A 21238-nucleotide genomic window follows, 5' to 3' on the forward strand; every position below is an offset into this window, starting at 1 on the left:
AGATAGGGAAACTGAGGCTCGGAGAGGCGAATCGGCTGTCGGGCAGTTAGGGAGCCACACAGTTGGTTTCCAGAACCTAGAATGACATCCCCTTCCCCACCAGCAATCTGGATCTTTCCACGGCCGTGGGTGGTGCAGAGCGGACAGAGTTCGCAGGGGCCCGTTGGCGATTCTATGCGCTGGTGTTGCTGGAGTTGATTCTCATGGTCTCGGAGAGCCTGGAAGGCAGGGCGAGGCGGGCAGTGGGCTTAGGGTAAGAGCCAGACTGCCTGGCCTCCTTGTGCCTCAGTTTCCTCATCTGTAAAATGGACATAAGAATCTGATCTCATAGGGTTGTTATGAGAGTTGAGAATATCAAGCCTGGCCAGGTCCCAAGCAAGTGCTGAATAGATGCTGGTGAGTGTGAATATCGTCTCTGTCCAGACGAAATCCGGGGCTCAGGCTGCCCGGCCTCCGGCTGGTTTGGGATGCTCTCGAGTGGATCGGTTGTTGCCCCTTCTTTGCCGAAGGTGCTCTGGAGCCCTCAGGAGCCCCCCAGCGTCACTGCTCACCTAACTAGCCGTTCCCAGGCTGTGTGTCTGTCTAAACCCCCTGATTGTAGCCCAGAGCAGGCGGGCGTGCTGTGGGCCAACTGCGAGCCCGGCCCAGCGCGGGTGCCTTCCGCCCACGCTCTTTGGCAGAGCAGGTGTCACGAGCCCCGTTTTGCGGATGAAGAAAAGGGCGAGAATCCAGAGTCTGGAGCCAGGAGCTGGCTGCGTCTGCTGTTTCCACGCCTCTTGTCCCGTGGGCCATGCAGGGGCAGGGGACCCCTTGGAGAGCGGTCGCCCCACAGGTGGCCCTGGTTATCAGCAGCGCTGTTCCATGAACTTTCCAGACTGCAGTGTTGCATGGGTGCGCTGGCCAATATGAGAGCCGCTTGGCACATCGAACGCTTGAAGTCTGACTAGTGTGACCGAGGGACTGGCATTTTCACTGGATGTAAGTTTTACTAATTTAAATTTAAATAGCGGCTGCTGGGGGAGAGGGCAGGCCAGAGGAGGGGCTGCCTGCAGAGGCAAGTGCTTACCCAGCTGGTGGTGGCTTCGTTCCTCTGGTGCCTGGAGAAGGGGCCAGGCTCAGGGAGGTCACAGGTCCCTCCCCACCGCCCCAGGTGCAGAGAGGGCCCGGGAAGGGAGAGTCCATGCAGCTGGCTGCCTTTGCTTTTCTGCAGAAAAGGCCGCATGGGGCATCTGGGGAAAACGGCCGAGCAGCAAGGTCGCACTGGGTGGAGGGCATTCCCCCACCGCAACCCCGCTCCCTGTTAAAGCCACGCATGGGATCCCGAGAGAACCAGGACAGCCTGGGAAGGGAGACGTGTGGTTTCCCTTTGCAGCAACCATACAGTAACCCCCTCGGGTCTGTCCAGCATGGGATTTCATCCACCCAGGAGAAGAGAGCATTGCCTAAATCCATCAGCGAGGTCTTTCCACAGCCTACGAATGTTTACACGTGGCAGAGCTGGGATCCTCAGAGACACCAAGGTTCTCCCTCCCCAACAGGAAGGCGTCGTGGGCTGGGGAATAAAACAGCCAGCCGATGTCAGATCTTACAGGGCTCTCCCATCTTTAGTCAACACTGGGATTAAATTGTCCGATTTGGAGCCTTTTGGAAGGAAAACAGGTCTGTTGGCTTTTATATCTGCTAAGGAAGAAGCTTCCCACGATTTGTCTCTTCGTTAGTGAACTTGCTGTGTGGCCTGAGATAAGTTACCTAACCTCTCTGAGCCTCAGTCGGCTCATCTGACAGGTGGGCAGTGATCCCTTGCAGGGGGCTTGTGGGGATTTGATGAGACAGAAAGTGGGGCTGGCCTTGGCCAGCAGCAGAGCCCTGTTGGCCCTGAGAGTGGCTGTGATACGGCAGAGGGGTGTGCCCTCCAGGAGCCTTCAAGATTAGTGATGGTGAACCGCGAGCGAGCCAGGGGTGAACTGTGTGCCATAAACCCAGAATCATGGTGCTCATGGAATGAGAAGAAAATATACCCAGGTGAGTAGGAAATGAGGCTTTATTTTCATGGTCTGTCAGCAGGACCCCGCAAGCATTGGAAAAGGAAAAACAGTGATAGTCTGTTTTCAAAATATGGCCCTGCCTGCCTTCTCCCCATCCTTGTCTGCCTGGGACTGTGCGGGGCGCGTGGGTCTGGAGGACCTGTTCCAGAGCCTTCCCTGTGCCAGTGCCTCTTTCTGAGTGCTCTGGGAGCCTGGGAGGTGCTGGCTGGCACATGGGGGAGCAGGACCTCCTGGGGTTTCCTGGGCGGACAGAAGGACACTCCTCATGAGGGTGTCCCCCTCCTGTCCCGGAGTCCAAGACCTCAGACATCATGGCCTCATAGCCCTGGGTCGGTCCCCCGGGCAGCATCCTCGCTGCTTGGCTATCAGGGGCCGGAAAGGCATCTGGCTGCCGCAGGAATGTGTGTGCGTGTTTGCGTGTGTGCGTGCGTGTGTGTGGGTGTGCGCACGCTTGGTCTGAGCTAGAGGAGAGCAGAACGGGAGATGGGGTGCCGGACCTCTAAGGAACCCAGGAACCTGCTCAAGCAGAGCGAGATCACTCAAAAGGGGCCACCACGAGGTTAGGCTGCCACGGTCCCCGAGCCTCGGCCTCCTCACCCGGGCATTGGCTCTGCTAGTGGCTGATTCATGGGGGGAGAGCAGGGTGGGGCAGGCGGAGGGCACACGGGGCCCGAGAGACAGTATCCAGCACAGGATGCCCTTGAGATGGTCCTAAAGTCAGCTTCCTGTTGCGCACCCCTTCAGGAAGGGGCATTTTTGTGTTTGAAGTAGGAATTTTCCTTCTGTCTGGGTCCCCCCGTTCTCCTGGGGGCATCTCGTGAGGGTCTCTCCAGAGACCCTTCTCCAAGCCTCAGAAAATGAAGGCTGCCCGGGTCCCCACTGGCCATGGGTCGGGGGTGGCTCTCTCGCTGGGGTGCGAGCAATGGGACGCAGCTCATTTGGCCCCTGTGCCTCCCACTTTTGAGGAGAAAGAGGAGATTTGCCAGAAATGCATCTGCACTCATTTCCAGTGAAATTTTTGAGCTAATTGGCTTCTGTGTTTAATTAATGATGGACATGTTGGGTACCCCTGAGAGGGTGGAGCGCTTCCGTCTGGCCCCCAGTGTGGGGAGGCTAGAAACCTTGGCAGTAATTAAGGAGCTGGCGGGGAGGGGGTCCGTTTTCCTTCTGAATAATTACTGCTCAGGCTGCCGCCAGCCCCACCTCCTCGTGGGCTCTGAGTGATGCTCAGGGCAGCCGGGCACTTCTGGGGACCGTCTCCTCCTCCTGGTCCCCGCCATGTCCCCAGCAACAAGGCAGCCAGTCTCCGAGGTCTGGGCGTCTGCTCTGGGAAGAGGGGACGGGCTCTGGAAGCAGCAGGCCTGGTGTGGGCTGCTGGAGAGGGTTCAAGGTTAAGGGCGGGTCAGGCCCTGGCGGAGCCCCTCAGGGCACCCTCGGGCAGCCCCAGGCAAGGCACGTGGCCCAGTGAGCTTGCTCTGTAAGAGCGCTTACATCAAAGGACTGCTTCTCTGTGGTTGATTACGGGCTAGCGTTTTCTGCATTTATTCAGAAGCACTTACAGTGTCCTGCCGTCACCGTTCTGGGCCCCGTGTGACAGCGGTCCCTCCAAGTGGACCTTACGCCCTAGTGGGAGAGACAGACAACTAAATATATAGGCAGTGTGCATCGATTTGATCCTATAAATGTATTTGTAATCATATGCAGATATTTAAATATGCATTTATATGGGCTCGTATATTAATTATATGTAAATCAATATATATTTCAGGGAGTGGGAAAATCAGTGACGGTGCTGGGGGAGCTGCTAGGCAGGGAGGCCGCTCTGAGGGTGACGTGAGCAGAGACCTGAGGACTGGAGGGAACGAGCCGGGGCATCTGGGCAAAGAGCTTCGGGTGGGGGGAACAGCAGGCGTGAAGGGCCTGGGGCCGGCAGTGGCTGGCCAGCCCCCAGACTGGAGTGGGCTGACGGGCGCGTGTGGGGGTCATCAGGGGCCATCGTGTGAGGACGGTGGGGTTCGTCTTGCCGACTGCTTGGCAGAGTGGGTGTATCCTGAGTACGTGGTGTCCTCCACTCACTCCGTGCTCATTGGCACCTCCTCAGTGGCGGACCCCGTGCGGGGCGGGAGGATGCGAGGTGAAGGCACCGTGCCTGCCCTGGGGGGCTCATAGCCAGCTCTGGGGCACCAGGTACATCCTCTCTGTTGTGATGGGGCTTTGGGGGAGCTGTGTGTGAATGATGTCAAAACAGGGAGGTCCCCATGCTCCTCTGAGCCCCGTCAGCAGTGGCTGAGGACCAGGAAAGGCCTGCTAGGTGAGGTGATGCCTCAGCCAGCCCCTGAAGGGTGAGCGGACCTCGTCCCAGGGAGGCAGCCTGGGAAGGAGGCACTGAGCAGAGTGCACAGACGAATGGCATGTGCAAAGGCCCAGGGGTTCGAGAGAGTGTGGCTGTGGGGAAGGGTGGTCTTCCGATGTGGCTGGAATCCAGGGTGCGGGGTGGGGGTGGGGAAGTTATGAGAGCCGAGGCCGGGGGTGGGAGAAGCTCCAGCACATTTTACTGTGTGACCCAAGGTTGGGCTGGCCTGGGAGCTGACCCTGAGAGGAGGACTCATATGCCAGGGATTGGTTAAGGATCTGCGCCCGGGGTCCTGGTGAGGGAGTGAGGAAGACGGGGAGGAAGGGGAGGAGGCAAGCCGGCGGGATCCCAGGCAAAGTCCTGCATTCGGTGGCTTCAGCTGGACCCCACGGGGAGCTCCGAGCTTGTCCTGAATCTCGGGAAAGGAACCTGCTTTCCTATGCCCATGCCTGTCAGTCATTGCCTCGGGGACACCCGGCAGGGGGGTGGGTGGCTCAGAGCCCTTCCGACTCTGTGCCAGGGGGCAGAGCAGCTCCGGGGGCCCAGGGGCCGTCTGCTGAAGAAGAACACAGGCGAGGAGGCAGGACGCACGCAGAGGCGTGCAGGCGTCTGCGAGGAGATGGGGAACGAGTGGAGCTCAGGTGCCCACCGTCCCGGTTTGCCAGGGACCAAGGGGTTTCCCGGGTGCAGGACTTTGAGCACTAAAACCAGGATGATCAGTTACCCAGAGCACCAGCAGCATCCGCTACCGTGGCCTCACCTCCGTGAGCCTCAGTTTTCTCGTCTGTAAAATGGGGCTGATAACGGTGCCAGCTTCGTGGGGATGTGGGTGAGATTCGTCAAAATAACCCCGGCAGAGCCCGTTGCCCGGTCTAGAAGCCACTCGAAACGCATTTGTGCTCTAAGCCCTCCCCTTCACATGCCGGGCAGCCGGTAACCCCAAACCCTGAGAGGACGAGAGCCGACATTTCCAAGCCGGGGGTCCTCCTAATTCTTCACCTCCCCCCACGCTCCCCTCCACGCCCCCCAATATTTCACAACTGCCCGTCGACTGAGGCCGCGAAGAGGAGGAGGCTGCGTCTTTAAGTGTTCGGAACAGCCCTGAAATGTTATGACAGCGCCTCTCACAAGGGATGCCGTTTCCACGGCAACCCCACACTAAGATAAGCAAGCCGCCTGCGTTTTTTCCTGAAAGGTTCAGGAGCAGGGGGGAATTAGGCAATCTGTCAGCAGGGGGGACTTGAAAGCGGGGGCCACGTCCTTCAGTCCTGGAGCTCTGATTGCGTTATCCGGGGATGGACAGGAGCCTGGGGGAGGGAGCAGCGGGGTCGCCTCTGGACGCACGGCGGGAGGGAGAAAGGGCAAGAGCCACTGTCAAGTTTTGTTTAAGAAATTGCAGCCGTCTAGACTCTCCCGGCTCCACCCCCACCGCGTGGTTCCTAGTGCCCAGGGAGTTGAAGCCGGGGGCCACGTCTGCACCCGCGTGTGTGTGTGTGGGGGGCTGTGTGTGTGTAGAGCTCACCGTGGGGCTTAGTTTTAAGGACTCAGGCTCTGCATTCAGACAGGCATAGGTTCAGATCCGGCCCTGCCAGTGGCTGGGGTATCAGACAAGCTACTTAAGCTGCTGGAGCCTCAGTTTCTTCATCTGTGAAGTGGGATAATAACAAGAAACCTGTGTCTTGGAGTGGGCGCGAGGATTTGATGAGAGGATGAGTATATGTGCCTGGCACACAGGAGATGCTTAATAAATGCCAGCCTCATCCTCACCACCTTCCCCTCGCTCGCTCTGCTGCAGCCGAACTGGCCTTTCTCGGTTCCTTCTACGCATGGACCAGTTCCTGAGCTCACGCCAGCTGCTTCTCTGCCGGGACCCCTCTGTCCTCAATGGCCCGCTCCATCACCATCCAGCGGATGCCGCTGCCCAGTCCCCTGGTCCTGATGTTGGCAACAGATGATGCTTAAGACGCCTGCCCTTGGAGCCCTTCTGCTCGAGTTCCAATCCAGTGTCCCTTTGCCAACCCCAGTGGACGGGAGCCAGGTGATTTCTCTAACCCTCGGCTTCCTCCTCTGTGAGATGGGCGCAAGGACAGTCCTGCCTCCACATATGCACCGACGCGTCCTTTCTGTGTCCCCAGCCCCCCTCAGGCGCCCCCTCTTGCCCTTTGCCGGTCACAGCAACGTCACACTCATCTGTCTCCGGGTCCAGGAGACCCTGTGCCCGAGGTCGTCAGCTCTTGCACAGTAGCGGCCTGAGTTCTCACAGGACGGCGGGAGCAGGAGGGAGGCCGCGGGTCCTTGCTAACTGGTTCTGATAACTGTGATTTCGTTTTAATTATTTACGCTCAGGCCCAGAGCTCACTCCCGGCCGTGGTTCCTCCATCCTGCCTGTTGAATCGTTTTATTTCCGCAGCACAGAGATATAGAACAAGAAGAACGCAGCGCAAGGGGTCACGTGGGCGGCCGAGCCACCGCCCCCGCTTCTGGCTGACCTGCGCCTTTTTGGGTTTTGGGGGCAGCTCCCTTGGGGGTGTGGCCTGCGCGCAGTGCCCACCATGGAGCCCGGGATGTCAGGGTAAAATGTGATGACTAGTCTCGGCTCCTTCTCTGTGCAAGGAAATAAGGACCAGAGAGGGACAGGGATAGCCTCAGTCACACAGCACCAAGCAGACCCCAGACCTGCTGACCCCGGGCCGGCAGGAGCCCACTGACCCCTTCTCCATTTGTCCCGGCTGGAGACGGAGGTGGCCACAGGTCCGTTTGTCAGCAGGCAACGGGCCAGGACTTTCTCAAGGCGACGGTCGGTCTTGAGACACTGGTGTGGAGGGTGTGGTCGGGCCTGTGGCTTCCTCTGGGCCGTGGCTGGGGGTTTCTTCTCTCCTCGGCTTTGAAGGTGCTCCTGGGGGCAGTCTCGTCCTCATCTCACTTCAAGCGCCCTGGGACCTGAACTTGCACGGCTGGAGAGTCTCTCTGGGGACAAGCATCGCCCTCCTCTTTCTTTCTGCTGTGACATCGGTGGGAGGCGTTCTCGCTAAGGCCGCGAGCAAGTCCGTGATGAGGCTCCTCTGGTCTCTCCCAGCCCCCGGGGAGGCAGACAGAGCAGGGCACACGCAGCCCGTGTTACAGATGGGGACCCGGAGGCCCCGAGAGGTTGATCCCTCGGGACAGCCCCAGTGAGTTCACAAACCGGACTCGGCCGTCTGAGCCCCCACCATGCCTTTGGGGTGGGGGAGGTGAGAAGGGCAAGGCTCTGGTGGGGCCCACCGTGGCCTCCCTTCTCATCCTGGCAGCTTGGAAGGTCTGTTCCTCCATCCGTTCCTTCTTTCTTTCCTCCTTCCCGGGCTCCGACCTGGACGGTGTGGGAGTGAAGCACCTGTGACAGGTCTGCTGTTTCACCGATGGCCTGTGTGACCTTAGTAAGAACGAGGGGCCTGAAACCTGCCTCTCAGGGCTGCTGGGAGGGTCTCAAGTCCCTCCCGTGTGTACAAGTGCCGGGCACAGCGCTGAGCACGATACGCGGTCTCAGCTACAACGTGTCAAGTGGGGCAGGCTTCTGGCTGTGCTCAGGCCCTGGAGGCCGGGTCCTCGTCTTCGAGGCCAGGGGGGTGGGGTCGATGTGTAGGAATCTTTTCGCGGGTAGACCAGGACCAGGGACCATCCCCGGGTGTGTCCTCACCACCCTCTGGTGAGCACTCTCCTTCACTCGCCCTTCCGGCAGTTTTTCTGGAACACCTACTGTGTGTGGGCATCGATCTGTGTCCCGAGACTGGAGCCCAGTGTGAGACAAAGCCCCTGACCTCATGGAACTTCTTCCTTTCCAGAGCAAGGAGAGTGAAAGGGGACGAGGAAGATTAAATGCAGAAATCTCGAGTGGTGGTGGCGCTGTGAAGGAAGCGGGCAGCACAACGTGGTGGTGGACAGGGTGGTCAGGGGAGGTCTTGCTGAGGAGCTGGACCATCAGGCAGACTCCTGACGTTTGTGGGAATTTCCAGGGGAAGAGCATTGCAGGCAGAGGGACCAGCAGGTGCAAAGGCCCTGGGGTGAGATCTGAAAGGAATCCAGCGCCACTGGAGGATAGTGAGTGGCAGGGTGAATTGTGTGCGAGTTGGTGGGTGAGCTAGGATCGTGGGAGGCTTTAGACGATGGAGCTAGGAGTTTAGTTTTGGTTTAGCATGAGAGGAAGCCGTTAGTGTTTAGCAGGGGGGTGACATGTCTGATTATATTTAGCTCCATTGAGAAAAGACTCTGGCAGAGCAAGAGAGGAAGCTGGGAGATCAGTGAGGAGGCAACAGAAGCCTCCAGGAGAGAGACAATGGGGACTGGGACCATTGCAGTAGTAGTTAGGAACAGGGAGCAGTAGTTGGATTGGGGACATATCTTGGGGTGGATCTCATCAGACTTGCTGATGGATGTGAGAGATGATGGACAGGAGGGATGGAGAGTGACTGACAGATTTTGGGCCTGGGCATCTGGGAGAAGCGAAAATGCAGGAGGCACAGACAGTCTCTCCCTGCTGAGATTGAAGGATTCTTAAGGATGCTTCCTGTGCCAGATTCGTCATTTTATTGCCCATTCCGTGCCTCGTGGGGGCCTGACCGGAGGAGGTTGTCAGGAATGGTTTGTGGGTTGCCGATGTGAGTGAGGGAGGGAAGGGCTCGTGAAGATGTGCAAGTGTGAATACGTGAAAGGCGGGTTAATGACACTCCCATGCCCAAGGTGGACCAACATCCGGGCTTTCCCTAAGTGGATGATGCAGAACAATAGCCCTTGGCCCTAAGTGGTTCTGCAGCAGGATGGTTTGGGGACCAATGTGTATTTTTCTTCCCTTTCTGGAGATTCAAATTGTGCATTAGGTCAAATAAAGGCTCTGATAAGTCCCGCACAAAAGAGCCTATTTAACTTGGGTTAAGCCAGCATTTCCCAGACTTTACTGATCACAGAGCCTCTTTGGCTGGTGCATTTAACAACATCTAAACTCACTTCAGGAAAGGCTCTTCAGGCCAGCCCCCCTCAGTTCTGCTCAGTTGCTGGCTGCCACAGAAGAGTGTCAAAGGGACATAATGCCCTCCCACACTTAGCTGCGATTGAGGGTTATTCTGAAGATAGTGCCCCCATTAGCATCATAATGACGTCTGTCCCTCACTCAGTGCTCACCCTGGGCCAGGCACTTTTAAGCGTGGTTCACTGAAAGCTCGCAGCAGCCCTGTGACCTGGGTACTGTCCTCGCATCCTCCTTTCACAGGTGGGAAGGCAGGGCTTGGAAGGATGAGGTCGCTTGCCCAAGGTCGCACGGCTGGGAAGCAGCACATCCAGGATGCCATCACAGGAAGGTCCTGGAGCATCCCCTCCTCCAGCCTGACCACTCCCTCCCCTCATCCATCCCAGCCCCGGCTGGTCAGCCACAGCAGGGGCCCCCAGTTTGGCGTCTGCATCGCCAGCTTGCGTCTGGGCTCCCCTGGGCGGCCCACCCCCACCCCGCCCCCAGCCGTCCCGGCCAGCCTGACGTGAGCCTCTCCGAAGCCCGTGGAATTGGAGAGTTTTAAACAGGAAACTGGTATAATTTTGGTTAGGCGCTCAGGCCAGAGGGAGAAGCGCTGCCAGGCACAGCCGCATCCAAGAGAAATAGAGAGGGTGGTTTAGGGTTTCAAGTTTGTGCATTTCAGGGATATTAAGACAAATAAAGGACTGTGTTCAGCCTGTCTGGGCTGGGCGAGCTCTGCTTCTCTAGTCTCCCACGTCCGTCCTGAGTGAACTGAGCGGGACTGGGGTCGACCAGGGGAGCCCACCCCGGCCTTTGTGACTTGGCCCCGGCCCCCCGCCCCCCTCCCGGGCTCTGGCCCAGCCGCTGCCCCCCCTCTCCCCCTCCCCCTGCATCGGTTTTTGTTCTTCCAGGGGCTCCCCAGAGACCGGGCCACTGTGGGGGCCGCCGGTGCGGAGAAGGCACAATGGAACTCTTGTGAGGCTGTGGACCCCTCCTGCCCCTCCCCTGGGGCCTGTGGGACATTCCTCAGCCTTGCCCAAGACCTCCCTGAACCCTTGTCCCCTTGGAAAACCAGACTAAACCGGTCTGGTGGGGAGAGGGCTTTTCTTGGCCCCAGGAGCCTGTGCCCCCACCCCCCCCTGCCCCGCCGCCCTGGCGCATCCCACACCCATGGTCCCAATGACCACAGCACAGCGCCCGCCCCGCAGTTATCGATTTCCTGGATTAGCCGGTTCCTTCTTTCCTTAGGAGTCCCCAACCGCCATGCAGTTGCATTTCAAGTGCATGAACATCCCCTCCGAGTATGAGAGAACCACGGTGACCAGGCAGCGCTCCTGGGGGGTGAGGGGGCCCCGTGGTGGGAGAAGCGGGCGAGGACCACAGCCAGGCGTGGCGTCAGGAGCAGCCTTTACCGCATGTTTATTCTGTGCTGGCTGTGATCCGTGCGGCCACAGCAACCCGGGGGGTGGCCCTACACTTATTCCCTTCCTGCAGGAGAGGAAACTGAGGCAGGGGGACCGATGCTCCTCGCCCAGGGTTACAGTGAGCAAGGGGCAGAGTCGGGATTCGAGCGTGGCAGCCACTGTCGGGGCTGCTCCAGCCACCGGCTGTGTTTATCAGGATGCTCTGCAAGCGTTTGTGGACCCGGCACTGTCCTTGCCGCCAGAACCGCCTCTCCCCGGACACGGGCTTGAGATGCATGACGCGCTGTCCATCGCACTCTTCAGGAGGACCATGCAGCTATGACAGCGCCCATTTGGGTGATGGAGAAACTGAGGTTTGAAGAGGTGAAAGGAATTGCTGGAGAGCTCGCGGACCCAGCAGATCTGGGACGGACCTCTCCTGGCGCCCCCGAATTTCATCTAAGCCCCGCTCAGCATCTTCGCTCAGTGCACGTGCTGTGCATGAAACCTCATTGGATGCAGGAGACCGGGGTGCGGGTCCCCATGAGCCCCTCTGTCCTTGAGACCCGGTCACCTGCCCGGGGCTTTTGGTGACTGATCTAAGCCCCTCCCAGCTGGGCTGTATCTGCAGCCTTGGGAAGCTTGGCTCAAAGCAGGCTCGTGACGCATCTCCCCAGGGAGCCCCTTCCTGAGCTGTCTACAGGATGCTAGGTGCCACCTGTCTGCAGAAGTCTCTGGTCTCCCCACCTGGGCCAGATATCTCTGGAGCCCCCTGTGACCCTCACCCCAAGATGGGTTCTTCGCCGGGTTGTGGGCGCGTGGGGGGAGTATGGGTAGGGACTTCTCGGGGAGTCTGTCAGATCATGAATCCGGGCTCATTGCAGACCGTCCCCACAGAGGCACACCATCTGCCCTGCCCGGAAGCCTGTCTCCTGAGATAAGGAAACTTCTGGAAGGCCACAGTGGCTCTCTACCATGAGGGACCCAGCCGGGGCTTTGGGGGCTACAGGGGCCTGACCCACAGCCCAAGGCCACGCAGGCGGTCAGGTGGCACCAGGACCAAACCTCGGATCACTGATCCCATCATACAGGCTTATTTACTTGTTTTTAAATAGCCTCAGAATAAGGGCAGGATTGTGGAGGCTGCGTGACGGGTCCATGGGGGTTCAGTGTGTCGTCCTCTCTGTTTTCGTGTGGCTCTGAAAATTTCCGAAATCATCCGTTAAAACCATGACTGAATTGTCACCTTCTAGAAAGGCCTCCTCTGAACAAAAATATTAGGTGGCCACTCTCCTCTACAGCCCCGTCTCTGCTTCCTCCACAGAACTTGGGGTCACTCGCGGCTCTTTGTTTCCGCCTGTCTCTGAGTGGACTGAGTTCCTGGGGTATGCGTGTCTGCTAGCACAGAGCCAGGCATACAGAAGGCAACCAGTAAATGCCTATGCAATAAAATAGTATACATGTGGCGTCTGGAGAAACTGCACAGGCTTCTGGGAGAAGTGGGGGTAGTGGGAGAAAAAGAGAAGTGTCTCCCCCGTCGGGGCACCCCAGGGCGGCAGTTAAGAGTGTGGGAGACGGAAGGAAGCCTGGCTTGAAGCCCAGCTCCGGGTGTCCCCGTGACCTTGGGGGAGCCTGTGACCTGCTCAAGGTCGCTGTTTCCTGCCCTGTGGATGGTGATCGTGATGGTGGGCGCTGGTGTTGGACTGCAGCCACGCAGAGGCCCCAGGCACATCCCGCAGACCGCCTCCCTGCAGCCACTAATCTCATGGCCTCAAGTCCCCGGCCGCTTGCCCAGTGGCCGTGGGGCCTCGTCGATCTTCCCTGGACCCCCTTGGCCCTGTCACGGAGCAAGGCTGTTGGTGCCTCATTTATCCAAAGGAAGAAGCTGGGCTGGGGGGACCAGGGCGTGCTGAGCGGGTTCCGGAGCCCATGGGTGCTCTCGAACATGTGCTCCAGGGCCACCAGAGCCTGGGGCGGGGGGGCGAAGCAGGTGGCCACGGTCCAGTAGGTCCCGATTGGAGGCCGGCTTGGCCCCTTCCTGCACGTGGCTTGGGGCCAAGCCCCTTCCATTTCTGTCCCCCTCCGCTCTGAGAGCTGCTTGTGCCCCTGCCTGTCCCTGAGGCCCGTCCCGGCTCTGTGGCTCCGGAATGATGTCTCCTGGGTGGTGGGCCGGCTCTGTGCCAGAAGGATGAGGCTCATGGGGTGACCCGGGGGCCCGTTAGGGCCGGCTGTTTTGTTAGGGCCAGCTGCCTGGAGCCCGGCCTGGGGGAGTCCTCGGGAGCCAGGGGCACTTGCTGAGTGTGGGCGGCAGCGTCTCGTTTAGGAGGTCACCTCGATGCCATCGAAGATGAGCACCCATCCTCGTTCCTGTTTTACACGTGAGGAAACTGAGGCACAGAAAGATGGAGTCACCTGCCCAGATTCTGCAACTGGGAAGAGGAGACACTGGGATTTGAACCCGGGTCCAGGTGGCCAGCTCTAGACTTGAAAAGCCTACTGACGCTTCATTCTTAGCCTGGTTAGGGAGGGGGAGGCCCTCAGGGGTGGAGGGGCCGATGGGGAGCACCTGCATTGGGCAGCCCCCCCGGGGCCTTTGATGGGGCGGGAACCCCCCGGAGAGGGAACAGCTCACACAGAGGCTCCGAGGTGTGTCAGGGGCCCAGAGGAGCAGCTGACGTGGCTGGGGGCCGGGGAAGAGGACTGGGAGACCAGGTGGGGGGGCAGGCCTTGGGGCGTTTGGGTTTTGTTCTAAGTGCCAGGAGGAGCCTGGGAGGTTTAAGCGAGGGGCTCCAGGTTCTAATTTGCATTTTAAATAAATCTCTCTGGCTGCTGCGTGGAGAATGGATAACAGGGCGAAAGGAGGGCGGAGAGCAGAGGAGTGGAGATGGAAGTCAGGGCTGCCCCAGGGAGGACCTGCAGGGGTGGGCGTTGCACACACACACACACACACACATAGGATGGGGAAAGGGCTAGTTGGCCGGGCCAGACAGATGATGAACTCGGTTTTGGGTAAAGAAGTTAGGATTCTCGCTCCGTCACCCTTCATTAAACAGAATCCGCTTCCAGCAGCATCCTTCCTCTCAGCACACAGGTGGAAGTGTGACCAGCATTTGTGAGGCCTTGAATATAGGACTAGAATGGTGCCGGCCCGGGGCCTGTCTGTATGGTCTGTATTAGATTACAGCGTTTTTTCTCTTTCTCTGCTGCCTTGGCTCTTCCCGCGAGGCAGGGCCGCACCAGTTCTTCACTCCTGTGGACCCGGAGTACATTACCGTGCCGGGCAGTAGAAGAGCTCCAGGGTTTGTGGCTGGAAGGGAGAAGGGAGAAGAAAAGGAAGGAAAGGAGGAGGGTGGGAGGGCGGGCCGGAGTGGGTAAGTGATTCTTTGCTGTGTGTTGATCTTTAAGCTTTGGATCTAAGTTCTTCTTTCAAGTGCAAAGGCACATACAAACCCCAGCCTAAAACCACAAGCGGCCTGGTTTCTGAGGAGGCCGGGCGGGTCGGGGTTCTAGAAGGAAGAGAGAGAAGCGAGAGAGCTCCCCACCCCCCACCTGAGGATTCCTGGGAGGGAGGCGAGAGCCGGTGGGTGCTGAAGTGGGGTGAGCAGCAAGCCCAGCCCCCTGGGGTGCCCGGGGAGACTCAGGGAAACAAATCGGTTTATGGAGGAACAACGGCCCTCCTCCTGGTCGGCTGTGTTGAGCAGCGAAGCTGCGGCCGACCTGGGGGGGCATCGGGAGTGTCTGTCTGCTGTCTCGGTGGTGGGAGCGGGTCCTCCTGGCCGCAGGCTGGGGCAGGCCCGTGTTGTCCACCCACAAGAAACCATGCTGGTCATCGCCTTTCATACTGGTTGGGTCTGAGCGATGCTGGGGACGCTTCTGGGCAGAGTAAGAAGCCGGCTCCACGGGAGCAGGACGTGCGCCTCTGTCTGGAGGGCCAGTGAACAGGCCGACAGATTTGGCTCACGGCTGGAGCCATTTCTGGCCACTTTTCACGGCTCTCTGCGATGCAGAAGTGAAAAAAGCGGCTTGCATCGAGGCAAATACATTCTCAGGGATTTTCCGAGTGTTCGAGTTCAGTCAGGGAGGGCCGGGGGCAGGGTCTGCATGCCCACCTCGTGCTCTGGCTGCCGGCTGCCAGGAAGCTGCTGTTCCTCTCGAGGCGGATCCAGACCCAGCCTGGGGGCCTTCAGTTCTGGTCCCGCTTCTGAGACGAGGTAACTGTGGGACCCCGCTCAGTCTGTTCCAGCCGGCACACCTCCCTCCTCTCAGGGGTCGTTGTACTTTGTGAAGTTCAACACGTGCGGTTCATAAGCAATTATTAAGTGCCTGTTGGGTGCAGAGTGCTGGGGAAGGGGCCTCCGGAGATGGGTGTGACATCTTTGGATCTGCCAGCTTCCTTCATGACAAGCCCACGTTGGCTGAACTTGGGCTACGCCTGCTGGGGGCTGGGGGGCCGGGGGGCGTTCCAGGAAATGTGGCTGCTTAGCTGCAAGAGCTGTGGTGTCTGCATGAGACAGCCCCACACTTGCTTGGACGTCTAAAGAAAATTGCCAAGGCTTATCCTTTTGATGTCACTTGTTCCACTGTAAAAGTCTGTCTCGGGGCTGGCAGAATGCCTTCTGATCCTGCAGACGCTCCATCCAACAATGTTGGAACATCAGCCGAGTAAGCTGAGGCGTGTTTGGCAGGTGTAAGTCAAACGTAACTGGGGGAGACCATTTCCTTCAACACTTCCGGAGCAGGGAGGAAACACGTCAGCGACCGGCGGCCTGCGGATGTCAGAGGGCCTCGCGTGACTGGAACACATTTCGTTGTAATGGTTCTGTGGTTCTTTGAATGAGTATTTGATGAAGTGTGTTTAACACATCGAACCCCTGGTTTCCTAGATAGCATTGCTTAAGACAAGGCTAAGTGTATAAAAGGAGTAGGTTTTAAGTGATTTGAAAGAAAAAGAATAGTACGGGTGGCATTCAGAGATAAGGGAAAATGAGTGACGGTTCTAGGCAGCGAGTGTGGTTATTGCAAACATCGCGAGGGGTCATGGGAGTGACTCAGGCCTGGGGACGCTGGTTGGGTGGATGCGAGAGTTTGGCATCCGTTCCTCGGTTTGAATCTCGGCTGCACCGCTTACTGGCCTGGTGATTTCACGCGAGCCACTCAGTGCCTTCGAGCGTCAGTTTCCCCATCTGCGAATTGGGGTGTGGGAGCCCCGTGGCACAGGGGAGACAGTCCCCGGGGGTGTGGAGCGCTGGGCACAGAGGGAGAGCTGATGGGCGGGATGTGGCTGTCATGTCAGAGGTGCCTCCGCTGGGATCCAGACTGGAAGGTGGGCCAGACTCCAGCTGCCCAAGACAGAAGCCACGTGGGGCTAGCTGGGTTCCGGGGCTCTGAGCTGGCGGGGTCACCTAGGGTGCTTGGCCCTGGGGTCTTAGTCCTAAGAGGCAGCATCCTCCAGGTCCGAGGCTGCACGGGGGCCAGGAGGAGACCCTGTTTCAGAAATTCAGGAAGCTTCGGTTTGAACTTTTTTCTAAGCTCCGACTGTGGACCGGGTGCTTCACTGCAAGAACCCCATGAGAAGAGGGATGTTATTCCCGTTCGACAGATGAGGGCCCTGCGGCTCAGAGAGGTGAAGTAACTTACCCGAGGTCACAGAGCTGGACGAGTGGAGGGAGGATGGGAGGCCTCCGCCGTCTTGCTCCGCCCGGCGCCTGCTCCCGCTGCCCCGGGGGCGGGTGTTTCTGAAGCTGGATGCAGAGACCAGCTGTGGGGATGGACAGACCTGGCTCAGGGGAGACAGGACGGTGACCAGAAAACCCACCCCTCCTTCTCCCTGAGGACCCCCAGGTGAAGGCCTCTGCAGGCCTGCGCTCTTCATTGCACCCGTCTTTCTAGGAGGGAGACGCCAGAGACCATCACCCGGCCTGTGGCTGTCGCATTTCTCTGCGGCGCAGCAGCAGGCGGTACTGTCCCAGCGCAGCCTCTGCATGCGTGGGGGTCAGGGATGCAATCTCGTGGGATTAAAAAGCAATCTGAACGTGAAGTTCCTCTCTGGAGCCTGGCAGCTACACAGGGAGGGGGCCGTAATTTGACATTTGGTGGAAATTGATCTTCTCGCTTCCCGGCGGATGCGGACTCGTGGACCGTCCTGGGCTTCCGTCTGTCTCACGGTGGCTGTGATGGCTGCCGATCGTCCCTATTCACCCAAGGTCACACAAGACTCAAGTGTCCACGGGGGCGTGCACTTGAAAACGGGCCTGAGTTCGTTTGGCATTTGGCTCTGTTGTGGTTCACCGGGCGTCCTTCTTGAACTTTGCGCCTTAACTCCTTCCTCAGCCTACCCACTACCCGGGCAGAGACCATGGTGATAAAGTTAGTGCCAATCGTATAGCAGTGACCACGTGCCGGGCCTCGTTCTAAGCACTTGCACGTGTCCTCAATTATTAATCCTGAGCACAACCCTTTGAAGCAGGTACAATTAACCTTGTTTTACAAATAAGGCATAGAGAGGTTCGGTGACTTGCACAAGGTCCCACAGCACATCTGGTAGAAGCAGGGTTAGAACCAGCGTCTGCCTTCTTAACACCACGCCACGCCCGTGGGTTCCTTTGACACACACCCCGGCTACCCCGAGCAGACGCTGTTGCTGAGTTTGTGATGCTTGAGTACGCGTTTATCTTCTCGTGTATCTCCACCGCGAGCTCTGAAGCTGGGGCGCAGGCTGGTTCAGCTCTGCATCCCTGGGGCCCAGTGTGGACTCGGCACGTGCAGGGCGCTCAGTAACGGTGCTTTTGTGACAAGAGGGTTTGAATTGGAAGTTCACTTGCGGGGAAATTCACCAGTGAAGGGCCGGGAAATCAGGAGGAAGCCTTTTGAGAAGCACGAGTGGCCGGCCCGCCGGTGCAGCTGCTGGTGGGGTGGGGGGCAGAGTGGCGGCGCCCCTGGCTCAAGGCTGAACACGCTTGCCCTTGCGGGGCGGCGGTGGGCCCTGCGTCCCGAGGAGGCTGCCGCCGGTGCTCCTCTCGAGATGCGCCGAGCGCAGGATTAGCTGCCATCCTGCTCAACGGTCACGCGCACGCTGCGGGCGCGCAGTCTGGGCTGGAAATCCGGCACCAGCTCTGATTTTCCTTAGACCTCAAATTCCTCTTCTGTAAAATGGGTTTGTTTTGCGGATTAGATGAGGTAAACAGCGAGGAGCGCTCCGTGCAGTAACTCGGCCCCCAAGTCCTCAATAAATGTTAGCTGAATGCAGCTTAGGTTTTCCAAACCGCTTTCCCATCTAGCATCTGCTGGGCCCACACACAGCTCGGCGAGGCCCGCTCCCTGGGGGGGAAACCGAGGCTGAGAGATCTCGAAAGTGGTCACCTCGGTCTCCGGGTTAGAAAGAGCGCGCCCGCAGCCCCAGGGCCCCTGCCCCGTAAACCAGCGCATGGCCCTGAGTCACTCTGCGCCTCCCATCCTCAGGAGAGTGCAGGGTTTCCTTAAATTAAAAAAAATAATTTATGGAGGTGCAATTGACATAACAGAAAATTAACCCTTTTAAAGTGAAAAGTTCAGTGGGATTCAGCTCATTCACAATGTGCGACCCTCTGTTTAGTTTTAAAACATTCTCTCGTTCCGCAGGCTCCCCTCCCCCGTCAGCTGTTTCTCCCCACTCTCAGCCCTGGCGCATCATCTGCTTCTTTCTCTGCGCGTTCACCTATTTTGGGGATTTCCTGTAAGTGGAGTCATACAATACAGACTTTCGTGTCTGGCTTCTTTCACGTCCCGGGCTGTTAGACCTCAGCTGTGTTGTGGCTGGACCAGCACTTCATGCCTCTTTGTGGCTGAATCGTGTGCCGTCGTAGGGCCACACCGCAATGGGTCGATCCGCTCCTCGTGATGGACGTGTGGGTTGTTCCCGCCTTTTGGTTGTTGTGAACAGGGCGGCTGTGAACATGCGTGCGCATATACTTGTTTGAGTACCTATTTTCGCGTCTTTTGGGTATATGCCACTTTCCTTAAATTTTAAAGAAATAAGTAGATGCGTGTGGCACTGTCATTTCTTAATATTACGAAACCAGCAGCGTTTATAATTAAAGAATTTGGTCAATGTCTGTCTCATCTCCCCAAATAACAGACTTCCTGTTTGTCAGATGCAGTTTAAATACCTCCACGTTCCCGGTCAATAATTGGAGTTTTGCTCACACACACACACGAGTGTGCGCACGCCTGAGACTTCTCACTCTCTGCCCACAGCTTTTCCACGGGTTGCTGTCCAACTGGGAGATTGGGTCTCTGTTGAGGTTTATTGACATAATTGGATGTTTGGGGATTTGTTTTGTTTTGTTTTGTTTTTGGTGAGGAAGATTGGCCCTGAGCTAACATCTGTGCCAATCTTCCTCTATTTTGTGTGTGGGATGCCGTCACAGCGTGGCTTGATGAGCAGTGTGTAGGTCCGTGCCCAGGATCTGAACCTGTGAACCCCAGGCCGCCCAAGTGGAACATGTGAACCCGACCACTATGCCACCTGGCTGGCCCTGATGTTTGGGTTTTTTAACTGCCTCCATTAGGCACTGGGCACCTTTCAAAGGATGTGAGAAAGGAGGGAGGGAGGGAGAGAGGCCGGGGCTGCCATCAGCCGTGGACACAATCAGAGGTGCAGGCACAGTCACTCCTCCAGCGATCAGGTCCTTGATGGCAGGGACCGTATTTCCCGCCTTCTGAAAACATTTCCTGTGTCCCCAGGTGTGAGGTTTGGGGCTCTGCAAATGTTCATTCAGTAAGGGAGTCGCAGTGTTCTATCGACGTGCGACAAGCTCCTTCATGGGGACGGCTGCCGTTGGGGAGATAAGGAGCCCCAGAAGGACAGGAGAAGGCCCCCTCACTGCCCGGGGTGACAGCTGTCAGGGTGACCCCGGGGGTGGTCGGGGCAAGCCATGCCCTGGGCTGCTGCCAGCCTGTTTCTCCAGGCAGCACCTCGTGAAAATGCCACCCTCAGGAATTGATCAAAACGAGCCTCCCAGATGGCCCCAGCGGGGCCTCCAGGCTGGGACATCTTCTAGGGCAAAGAGCATGCACTTTGCACATCTGCAGGCCTGGGTTCAAATCCCAACCTGGCCACTTCCTGGCTGTGTGACCTTGGACAAATGACTTAACCTCTCTGGGCCTCAGTTCCCTTGTGAGATTCCAGTAACCGTGAAATGAGCGCAAGCCATCAGGTGCTTAGGCAGGGGCCTGGCACACATCAGGGGCTCAGTCCTGTGACTGCTGTTACCAGGCTCTTTCATTCCTCTTGCTGCAGAGGTTTTCTGTGGCTGATGTGCCATAGATACTGTGGCTCAGCTCTGGGACTGCTCCACTCGTGGAGGGCAGTCTGGTGGGGATGATAAGCATGCAAATTAACGGGATCCCAGAGGGCGACCCCGTGCTGCTGGAGCCGGGGAGGGAGCTGCCCACGGACAGGGGATTGGACCCGTCTGCACAGCGAGCGGCTCCCTGACCTGGTGCCTGAAGAGTGAAGAGCCATGTGCCTGGTGGGGAAGGTGGTGCTAGCGTTCCCAGCGGGGGTCGATCTGTGAGCAGTGTGGCCTGAGGTTGCGCTGCTCTGAGCCTCCAGGGGCGTGTGTGTGTGTTGAAGGTGCGATCTGATAACGCCTTGCCCCAGAAAGCCTGAGGCTTATAAATTCGGCTTGGATCGAGGGTCTGTCCTCGGTGGGGTGCAGCACTTGCCTTGCTTCTTGTCCTGCAGCGCCAGCCGCCCCAGCTCAGAGAGGTAGGAAGGGAGGCCATGCGAAATGCGAGCTCAGGTCACAGGACACCGCAGCGGCCCGCCCGCCGACCCCACCCCCAAGGATGTCGGGCGTCGTTACCGTTGAGGCACAGGCCAGGGTCGCAACACAGCTTCCCTGGGCCGGAGGACGGGCTGGGGGCTCTTAGCCAGCGTGGGCATCTGGGGGTCCGAGGGGGAGCCATAGGCAGCCCCCGGCCCAGGGCTGCTGCTGCTGTGGACACCAGCAGGACTCCTGGGAAGTCTGGGACCCATCAGTGCATGCACACACGCACAGAGTGTACAAAAGGCCACAAATTATTCAGTTTGCTGTGTGACAGAGATAAATACTCTGCGGGTGTGAGTTAATTAGTTAATGACAGGGCACAGCCGTGTCTCCAGGCAGCTCCCCCGCACGGGGCCGGCCCGTGCAGACGCCCCCGACCCTCGCCTCGCGGGAGCCCATCTTGCTCTGTGCTTGGCTCCCACACGGCGCCCTGCAGGTTTGCAGCTCCAAGCCCCAGCCCGCGCGTCCCCTCCTGGCCTCGGCAGCCTGGCGCTTCCTTTCTCTGCAAGACAGTCAGTCGCTCAGCCAGACTGCTTCTAGAAAGAGGACCCTGCGCAGAGAAGGGCCAGCGGAGCACCTACGGGTGGGGACCTGCGCCATGACTTGGGGACAGACACGAAGGAAAGAGGGTGCGCTTGGAGCAGAAGCGG

At 58.5% G+C, this 21238-nt stretch overlaps 1 protein-coding gene across 4 annotated transcripts in view; it reads left to right on the forward strand.

Annotated features, from left to right (window-relative positions):
* TSPAN18 (tetraspanin 18) overlaps nucleotides 1-21238 on the forward strand; it is a 169680-nt gene that overhangs the window by 55574 nt on the left and 92868 nt on the right. The window lies entirely within an intron of this gene.

This window comes from Equus asinus, chromosome 17, assembly GCF_041296235.1.
Source record: "Equus asinus isolate D_3611 breed Donkey chromosome 17, EquAss-T2T_v2, whole genome shotgun sequence".
Taxonomy (NCBI): Eukaryota; Metazoa; Chordata; class Mammalia; order Perissodactyla; family Equidae; genus Equus; species Equus asinus.